This window comes from Adiantum capillus-veneris, chromosome 16 (genome assembly GCF_014529385.1).
Source record: "Adiantum capillus-veneris isolate H3 chromosome 16, ASM1452938v2, whole genome shotgun sequence".
NCBI lineage: Eukaryota > Viridiplantae > Streptophyta > Polypodiopsida > Polypodiales > Pteridaceae > Adiantum > Adiantum capillus-veneris.
Window position 1 is genome coordinate 114,932,680 of NC_140946.1, and position 10,841 is coordinate 114,943,520.

A 10,841-nucleotide genomic window follows, 5' to 3' on the forward strand; every position below is an offset into this window, starting at 1 on the left:
ATGTTAGTTGCTCGTCAAATGCTATTTCAATCATTGACTAAAGAAGATGATTTAGAAGCCACTGATGTAGAGCTTAACCATTTTCTTGAGGAAATGATGCCCCTTGTTCAAAATAGGGGATTCAAAAGTATTTTGTCAAATGAGAAAGCTAAACAGGGCCAGGTTGTTGGTGGTCAGATATATGCTACAGAAACGGTGTGTTTTTCCATTCTTCATGGAAGTCGTTTTCCAGGCCAAGGTGGACCTAACGAAAAATGTTACGTATTCAAAATGTCCACAAAAGGACCTACTTTTGGAGTTGAACTAGTCAATAGAATGAGGCGAGGAGGGACACGAGATTTGAGTAGTGCTTGGGTGCACTTTGATCATACTCATCGAATTGAAGGATGGGCAACTATGTCCTGCTAGGTTTATGATCCTGGGTAAGTGAATCTGTTAGACTACATGTTTGATATAAGACACCTATTATTACTTATTTGTTCTATGTGTACAGCATGCGAGCATTGCAGGTGATTGCAATATGTGAATGTAAAGAAGAAGACAAAGAAACACAAATCTTGTTTTGGAGAAATTTAAACACAATTATGGAGAGATGTGGACATGAACCAGCAGACTTTGTTGGCTGATGAAGCTGGGGCTAATTGGCTGGCAATACGAGTTGTATACAATGGTGGACGGCATAATGTAATGGTGGTAAGGGAGCGCTCGTGTCTTTTCCATTGGGAGCAGAGTCTACACAAACATACAAAAAAACATGTCGCTACAGATAGACAAATGCATCACATTGAAATGTGTGAAGCATGGCGCTTAGCAAAGACTACAAATGAGGCCTCTCCTATAGCTTCCACAATACGAGAATGGTGGGTGAAATATGTGATAGGGGATAATAAAAAGGCTTTAGAGAGATGGTTTAATTGGTGGGAGCAACGGATTGCCCATTGGGGAAGCGCTGAGACAATGGTATATCAATCATTTTTTTGGTTCTTATTAAATACTTGAAAACAGAGATTTACATTTATATGGTTTTAATTGTTTTGTATTTATAGGTCAGTAAGAGTCCATGGGAGAGAGCTCAAATTCCAAGTATAAACTTGTCAGAGAGCATCCATGCTAGTTGGTTGGCAGGTGAAGTGGTAAACGTAAAATCTCACTTTATGATGCATGTGTCAGTGATGTTTTGAATGCATATATTCAATGTGCAAAAAGATTGGGATACACCACAGGCAGATACATCGGAATGGGCCCTTCCATAGAAGCAATGATGGCCAGTTCCAAACGCAGAGAATATCCAAATCCAAATCACTTTACGAGTACATTAAAAGGCTTGGTTGCTGGTAGTCCTTTGTATGAGGAGCCCGTGATGGAAGGTGACAAAGAGACAATACAACGGAAGAAGAAAACATGTGCAGTCAGTACAAGCTCACATAAACCTGGATATGTAATGGAAGCAAGACAGTGAAAAACCAGAGGGAGACCACGGAGTATACATTTTAATAGAGAGGATAATGAAGAAGTATATGTTGTCACTGACAGTGAAGTAGGAGATAGCATTCCAGTGCAGCCTGGGGAGAATTCAGCAAGGTGTATTCAAGAGGTCCAAGTTGCCCGCGAAGAGTGGGCTTTACGAAGGATGCCAGCCAATTGCATGAGGAAATGTTTTGGAATGGTAGGGAAGAAAAGTTGTGGTAACAAATTACAAAGCTGTAATGTGGGAATGGTTGCTCCTTGTTTTTGGTCTGAGAGAACTTTTAAAGACAAGACAATTGCACAGTGGATATGGTTCTACAATTATGAAGTAGGCCACACACAAAAAGTACAGAGGCAAGTTAAATTCTCACCTATCGTTCCTACTTTTTGGCAAGTGGATATTGGAACCAATTTATCAAAGGAAGAGAGTGACAGCTTGGTACAAAGTGGATTTCAATTTGTAGATTTTGCAACACCACTATGACGCATGAACAATATAAATGCTACTCTTACACAAGGAGGCTCCAGTAGTAGCAGGAAGCGTAAGTGGAGACATGGTATTTCCAAAGAAGCGCAAAAGAGATTGGAGTCAGTTGCAAGCATGGTTGCAACGTTCTTGGACGAGAAATTAGAAAGTGAACACCACATAGTTTTTCAAATATTGACAGAGAGTTGTTATGATGTACACATTGAGGTAGAACCTAGTTGCACCTGTCCCGATTTTCAGAAGAGAGAATCTACACATAAGGCGTTTTTGGCATGTAAGCACATGTACTATGTGTACGTGCATATTCTAGGGCTTCAACCAAAAGAGCACATGGTTATTCATCAGCCTCCACTAACTCCCATAGACCTTGCATTTGTATTAGGGCAAACCGGCAAGATAAAGCCTGTGGTGTAGTGAGCCTAAATCTTAGAGATTGTCCTGTAGAGGTATGCATTGAAGTAGATTTCTCTTTTGTATTAGATGTGGAGTAGCTTTTCTAGACATATGAGACTTTATTTTAATTCCTTTTAGTAAGAGAAGCATGCTTTGTGGTATCTATCTAGACAATTGTACAAGCTCAAAATTAGGGCTTTTGGAATCTTGTACATGTTTTTGGTGTGTATCGTTAAAAGAGACTCAAAATCTTAAGCCAATTTTTTATGAGATTATAGATCTTTTTTGTCGTGTATAATATTCTGATGTCTTTGTTTTGGATTAATTTTTGTGTCGTTAGAAAAGGCTTTGAATCTAAAATCAAAAAGCTCGCAAAATTGGGTTTGATTGCAAAAGCTCAAAATTGAACGCTCGCAAATAAAACACACTCATAAGATGACAGGTCCTAAATTTTTGTCTACTGGCTTGATGATAATGGAAGGATCATTTTTTAAGGAAAGAAGGGCTTTCTTTAGAAAGGAAGGGGGTGAGAAGTGAGTAGAAGAGAAGGAAGTTTTCCAAAAGGTGTTAAATTGTGAAGAAAGAGAGAAGAAAATATTTTTGAGATTAAGAGAGGGAGCTGGTGGGTACCAGGAGGCATTGGGGAGGGAGAGGAGTAGAGAGTGGGGATATTTTTTTGGAAAAGAGCTTGAGTTGGTCTCGAGGGATTCACTCTATATACAAAATGGGACGCCACCTGTGAGCGGACAACTTTGGAAAAAAACCTATATACGACTCATATTAGGGAATATATCCCCCCTTTCTACGCTTATACAACAATCAATGAAGAAAAATATCATACCCCTATCTTACATATATAAAATTTAGGTCGCACATGATCTACTAACTGAGGCAAACTAGTCAAAGATTGTGTAGCGTAGTGACTAGCAATGTACTAAGGAACCACTTCTATTGATAACAAGATGTAACCTCAATGTGTCTTAGCTTGACTTTCAAACCATGTTCCCGATCAGCCTCCACTTTGGCTACTCGTCCAATTCTGACCCACCCAAAGCTAGTGTAAATCAACCCTTGACCTGCTCCAAATCAGCCCTTATCTATGATCGGCTTGATGCAAAATTTGATGTGTGACCTGATAGAAAACTTTCCCTACATTCATCCATTTTTTAATGCACATCGGTGACCAATCGCTACAAGTAATCAACTTGGGTCCCCCCTCCCCATAAATATGATACCCCCCTTCCTTATTTTTAAGCTTGAGAGATAAATTATTGGGGGCCTCCCCCTAACTTATACGCTTATGTAGCTTGTAACACCCCCCCCCCCCCCCCCGCATTTACGTGGTGCGGTAAGTTTTCCATGGTGAATCCCCCGGGGAGTTGGTAGCTTCTTTCCAAGTTAGAAAAAGATTGTTTTAGAGAGGAGAGAGAAGGAGGGGAAGGGGGAGGAATATACTTAAGGCCTAAACCAAGAAGCTTCTTTTCACAATGAGAAAGCGCACGTTTTGAGAGATTATGGCAAGCCAAGTTAGTGACCTTGTTTCTAGCTCAAAAATTGTTTGCTTTCCTAGAATAATCACCTTGAAAAGAGAAGGGTTAGTATGAGGAAGCCAATACTTGAGTCTTCTTTTAGAAACACGATAAGGGGAAGGAGTGGAGTCAGTTGTAGTGGGAAATCTTCTGTTATCAACATAATAAGGGGAAGGAGTGGAGCGTGGTGTAATGGGGAAGTACGCTGGTGAAAAGGGAGGAGGGGTCCAAAAAAGAGGAAAAAGGGGGGGTTTGGAGAAGAGAAAATGGACCCACGAAGTAGGTGCTCAACAGCTACTTCCTCCTCCATTGCAAGTTTTTTAAATATCTATGTTTTTTAGGAAGATTGGATGCAGGATGGGGAGATTTAGAGGGAAGAGGCAAAAGGGTGGGAGAGGGGTGGCTAGAAAAAGGAGGGACATTAAGGGGGTATTTGGGGGTTTTGAGTAAATTATGGATGGGAGGGGGAAGAAGGCCTAAGGAAGAGGGGTTATTTTCAAGAAAGGTGGCAGAGGGGGAGGGGGAGAGGAGGAAGGGTTATATGGTTTTTTGAATGGTTGGCCGGGGTATTTCCTAAAGGGAGCTTTATGTTTAGCAAAGGAAGACAAAGGTTGAGAGGGAGTGGAAGCCAAAGGTTGTGAGGGAGTGGAAGCAAATGGTGTTTTAGAGGAAGGGGTTTTACAAAGGTTTAAAGGCATCTTTTGGGAGAGGAGCTTTCTCATTTGAGTGGTGATCTCATGTTGAACGAGCTCACTAATGGTATCTTCTTTTGGTAGAGCCCTTGCTTTGGCAAAGAGGGTCTCTTGGGATCTCTTTCTTGCATTGTGAGCCGCTGATTCAATAGAAGTGGCCAAATGTGCTTGTAGGATGGAGTTTTGAACAAAAGAGTCTAGCTCTAGTAGAGAAGAATGTTTCCATATAACAAGTGGATTGGCCCAAGTTTCGGGTAGAATTCTAGGGAAGGATATGGGTGAGAGTTTTTTAACAAGATCTTCCAGGCGTTCCTCTACCACCTCATCGAAGAAGTTAAAAAGCTTTTGGAGGTTATCTACTAGGAGAGTTTGGGCTTGTATGTGAACGTCAGAACAATCCAGTTAGTATTGTATGTTAAGGCTAACAAATTTCATGTTGAGAAAGGCTTGGGCATTGGAGTCTTCCAAAACAAGGCGTGGTGGTTTCATGCACAAGCTATTGGGATCTTTATTGTTAGCATGGAGGTTTTGGAGGTCTAGGAGGTTAGATTTTGCTTTAGAAATATTGAAATTAATAGTCTTGAATTCTTGTAAGGAGCCAAACACAATTTTGTCAAACTCTTGAGGTTTGGTGATGGTAGAAAGGGAGGGGAGGGAAAGAAGAGGGGATAGGATTAAGAGAAGAGGTATTGGAGTGAAAAGGGGAGGGGGAGGTAGCAAACAAGGAGGAAAAAGCACCAAAAGAAAAAGGAGCAATGAGGGAGGGATTCGGGAGCACTCCCCTTTGAGATGCAAGACCGACGGGCGCACTGTAGCTTTTGGCACCTTTCGAGGAAGGAGGGAAAAAATCAAATTCCTCCACAGGGAGGTTTATCGTGAGCCCTTGAAGCTCTTCCGTGCTAAAGAGGGTTTTCTTCTAGGAGGAAGTGAGAGTCAAAGGGTTGGGTTGTGCGACAAATGCCAAGGGGTTTGTGAGGGTGGAGGCCAAACGAAACCCGGAAGAGTGGTAGGAAAAGTCAAAGATGAGGATAGTGGTGCAAGAAAGGTAAAAGCAGTATTAGGTGAGAGGGAGCCGACGGTGGAAAAACCGGAGCCGTTGGAGGAAAAAACAGAAATTGAGCTAGATGGTGAGAGAAAAGGGGAGGTTACAAAGGAGGGTGCGGGATTGCTATGGAGACCGGGGATGGAAGAGGATTCCATGTTGATGGTGTAGCAAGCAAGCAAAGCGGAGAGGTGGGTTTTCCGCACTTTGAAGGCTCAAAACTTAAATCGCAAGTAGTGGCAAAAGTCCTCTACAGTCTTAGTAACCAATAAGGAGAAAAAATTTAGTAGAAGCTTATGGAGTGTTAAAGGAGTGACAGCTGCGGGCTAACTATTAGTCAAGGAAAAAAGGAGGCTTAGAGAACTTTGAGGTTGTGGGAAAGTTATAAATTGGTGAAAGCTTGCTTGAACCGTAGTCGCAGAATAAAGTAGTTGCAGACGGCATTTGTTGTGTGGTGTTAGTCACAAAATAAATTATAAGCTGAATACGGCTTTTGCTGTGCAGTGTTAGCTAAGGCGTCTAAGGAGAGCGGCCTCCGAAGTTGAGTGTGCAAAGTAGAGCCGGTGACACCATTACTAAGTTAATTTGTTGAAGATGGCCTGCGAAGCTTGAGCACGCAACATTGTCTTGCAAAGTGGAGAAGAAGACCTTGGTGAGTAGCAGATGCTACTCATGGGTGGATGTATTTGGTGGCCCGTGAAGAAGACCGTAACTTCTCCCTTAACTACAGGAGGCTTGAGTCATGGCACGTAGCAATCTTGAGGCATAGCATGTTGCAACTCGACACTGTAGGCATTCCATTGTGTAAAAAATATAAGGCTAAATAAATAGTGCTTTAAACTGGGTGGCGCATGTATTAAAGCAAGGGAAGCCCACACAGGCATGTGCGCAAAATGCAGCAGAAAGCTAGGAATCCATTGTCGTGGTTGAGTGTCACCGTTCTCCAAGCGAGGTTTTCCGAGCGATCCTTGTTTTCGAGTAGGTCTTGGCGGAAGGGTACTCTGTAGAAGGGTACTCCTATTAGACAAGGTGGTCTTGTATGCAGTTATCCATGAAAACTACAAAGCTATAAATTAGATCACGTTCTTGAATACATATTGACAAGAATGGATTTTGTTGCTTGAAAATGACATCGAGAACTTTACCTACAAGAGGATACATGCTGCATAGATCAATACAAATGGAATGTCAAAAATCAATTGTTTATTTATATACACCTTAATCTCATGTCTAGAGAGAGAGAGTGAGTGTGAGAGAGAGAGAGAATGCAAGATTGCAACAATAACAATACACATTTAAATAGAAGACTCTTGGATACTAAATTTTTGTTATGAAAAAGACATAACAAATTATAGTTCAAAATAAGGATTTCATCTACGATCATAGAAACAAAATGTAACAATAATTTACAATGATTCACATTCATCACCAATGTAAAGGTTTCGAATGCGGCAACGCTCTTCCCCTTCCATGTCAAATCGTTTGTCTCTAGACATGCTCTTTGCCATTGCTTCGGCATACACAGGCAATTGACTTTGCATGGAAGGAACAAACAAGATCTTAATACATATCAAGAAATCCATACAAAGGAAAAAGATTAACATATTCAAATATAACATCTAATACATAACATTTCCAATGTAAAATGTGTTTCCTAAATAGTGAGTATTCCATATGTTGTCACCAACCATGATAAAACAAAAGCATATCCAAATATGGCAATACAAGCCAAACATCACATAAGCATATATTGGAATACTACTATTTACCTAGAGCTGGCAATAAATTTCTACAACAAAAATTCCATACAAAGGGAGAAGATTAACATATGAACAACATAACATCCAAGAGCATAACATTGCCAATGTAAACTATGTTCCAAAACCTGTGAGTTTTACATATAATGTCACTCTGCAACAAAACAAGGGCATAATCAAACATGGCAATACAAACCAAACATCACATAAAACAAACCACACTTGAAATAATTCCATAATAGTAGTAGTCTCAAGGGACAAGGGCCTCACTAGTCATACAGATTGAAACCTGCAAGTGGATCCACCTCATCATCTGCTTGCGGCCTACTAACATCATCATGGTTGCCCTGTTGCATGTAAGCCAAAAGGAGAGGCTCTACATACGTGGTCATCAAGAATGTATCCACATTGATAGATGCACATACTCTACCAGTGTGCATGCATGTCTTAAGAATAGGCGTAGTACCACATCACATCTCAATGCACACACCACCTCGACAACAATACAGGTGTACAAAGCATGCTAAAAATGTATGACTCCTCTCTAGTCCCCCACGCCACTGCTGCCCGACGGGGTCCAAAGCACACAAATCATCCGAAAGATAATGGTAGGTGAGGGTATTTAAAGAATGCATGCCGAAGGACCAAAGAAAGGTGTACTCTCTGCAATGAAAATAGGAGGATCTGTAGCTCGGTGTAGAACCATAATAAGCATTCACGTAGAACACTAGCAACAAAAGATAATAATATCCAATTAAACCTTAATTTAAGAAATACATGTAGTTTTGAGCATTTGAACAAAATATAATCATCACTATACTCACATATGTGTGAATACCACCAATCTCTTTGTATCCATATGTAGAATGGTGAATAACAACCACTCGTCTCACTATCTCCAAATCGTAAATGCGAACATAGCGCTCAATCCACGCAATCGTGGAATCACCTGTAATATGATTGCACCATCTTAAAAAAGTTCCAATAAGTAGAAGCATACAAAATAAACATAAATGTTAACAACTATTAGCTTTAACAAATACCTGCAATAGAGGCCATCACTCAATAACCATCCCAAATATCCCAAAGTAAATGATGCCAAAGCAATCCCATAGCACACATGGTCCTCAGAAAAAAATTCCCAGGTGGGACAAGGATCGTCCACACCTTGAATGCCTCCAAATGGCAAGTCAAGAAAAATGAAGTCAGCTGCCCCACAATTTTTCCCATCTTTGTGTAATTCACCCCTGAAGGCTTATTTTGCTTGATGAACTCATGCACACTATAGAAGGTATCATTTTTCCTTCCTCCCGCAAAATCCTTCCCAATGATTATGTAATCACTAGCCATTACAATGCTTTTGGGATCCTCAACATGAGGCATGTATCCCTGCGCTGCAAGATAAATAAATTGTGTGGTCCTTTTGGAAATCCTCTTCTGACCTTTAAGAGCATTCCCTTCAGGATTACAAGATCATGATATCAATATGTTTTCCTCTCAGAACACATACGGATAAGAGAGAGAGAGAGAGAGAGAGAGAGAGAGAGAGAGAGAGAGAGAGAGAGAGAGAGAGAGAGAGAGAGAGAGAGAGAGAGAGAGAGTATGTGTATGAGTGCACACTCGCACACATAAAATGCAAAAAAGTGGATACTTGAGAGACATACAAACATAGACTAATGTATGCGAAAACATTATATATATATATATATATAGATATATATATATATATATATATATAGATATATATATATATATATATAGATATATATATATATATATATATATATATATATATATATATATATATATATATATATATATATATATATATATATATATATATATATATATATACTTACATGCATACACAAACATTTATATGTCTATGTATACGTACGCAAGTAAGCAAGTAAGTAGGTATGCATGTGTGTGTATATAAACACTATTAAAATATTTACTAAAGAATCAAAATAGATGTGGATCTTCGAATTCAAACCTTGAATGCAATCCTCTATTTCCAAGTCCTCCATATGATGAGAAATATCAATGGACTTTTGGCTTTCAGCATCAATCCTTTGTTTCTCAACATGCTCCTCTTTTTGTTTATCTAGACAACATTGAAGTAAAGAAAAAAACATTATTGAAAACCAACAAATCATCTTTACATTAAAAAAAAACACGACAAAGTACAAGACATAATAAATGATACAAAACATCACTTATACAAAATTTCAAATTATCATACTCTTTCTTTCGTCCACTTCTTTTGGAACCATGGTTGATATTTGTGAATAGAGCCCCTTCTCTCTATTCAATACATGACCTCCTTCAAGATCTATCCACCATGGACAATTGTCGAGCTCCCATCGTGTACATTGATGCATAGCACGTGGGTACATACAAGTCTCTTCATTCATGGTCAAAAGCCATTGCTTTGCCCTTACTAGAATACTTGGCACATGACCTTTTTCTTGCAAGCAAACAAAGTACCTACCATGCACAATGAAACAATTATCAAAGACGTGATTTTATCTTTGTTATGAAATTAAAGTAACTATCAAGTAAATTCATTGACACATCTTCACCTAAAAAGTAGCCTCATAGAGACTTTCAATATCATATCCTCTTTCTTGAGAGGTTTATCATTGCTCTTCTTCTCCTTTGGCTCTCCTCGAACCTCAAGAGAAAACAAATGTGTCCTCATCTCTATCTTTACCTCTTCATAGAAGTCAAACACAGAGAGATCAAGAGGCACAATCACCCCTCCCGGCACATCCATAAAATCGATCAGCACCTCCTTAGCTTTATGGTATATCTTCTCAAGCACAGCTTCTCTTCTAAGCCAACTTTAAGCAAAAAACATAATTTCATGTATTATTTTGTTAGCCTATAAACCATGCAATGTATACAACCATAAAAAATGTTAAGAACTCACTATCTATAAAGGTGATCCCCTTGTGCAAGGCCATACATAGTTTTTGTTGCTTTGTTTGCTTCCAACAAAGTCAGCCAAAGATTTTTGACTCCATTTGAACATCACATAAAGCCAATAAATTCAATTTCTCAAGCGTTGGAAAACTTTTGGGCCCCCACTTGAGAGACCATACCTTTGACCTCCAAGTATCTCCATGCTTGGGATTGCCAATATTAAGGATCTAAAATTAACTTAGTGAATTCAATAATTTATCTAAACAAAGAAAATACACATACATAGTTTGTTCATTGAAAAAGACTCACCTTGCCAATCCTATCACCATATCTTGAAGCCAACTCTTCATTCTCCTTCGCTTTAAAAAATCGAAGCTCTTCATCTGACATTTTTAGTCTTGCTTCTTGAACCTTCTTGTTCAGTGCTTTACTTATTTGCACCTAGAAAAACAAGGGAAGGAGTCAAATCCATTGTGACAAGCATAGCAATACTAAATTCATGTTAGAAATATATATTACTTAAAACTTACATTAAAAACTAGCTTT

The 10,841-nt window shown here is 39.3% G+C and overlaps 1 pseudogene; it reads right to left on the bottom strand.

Annotated features, from left to right (window-relative positions):
- Positions 1–5,053: 5,053 nt before the first annotated feature.
- Positions 5,054–7,118, bottom strand: LOC147439692 (uncharacterized; annotated as a pseudogene).
- Between the last annotated feature and the right edge of the window lie 3,723 nt (positions 7,119–10,841).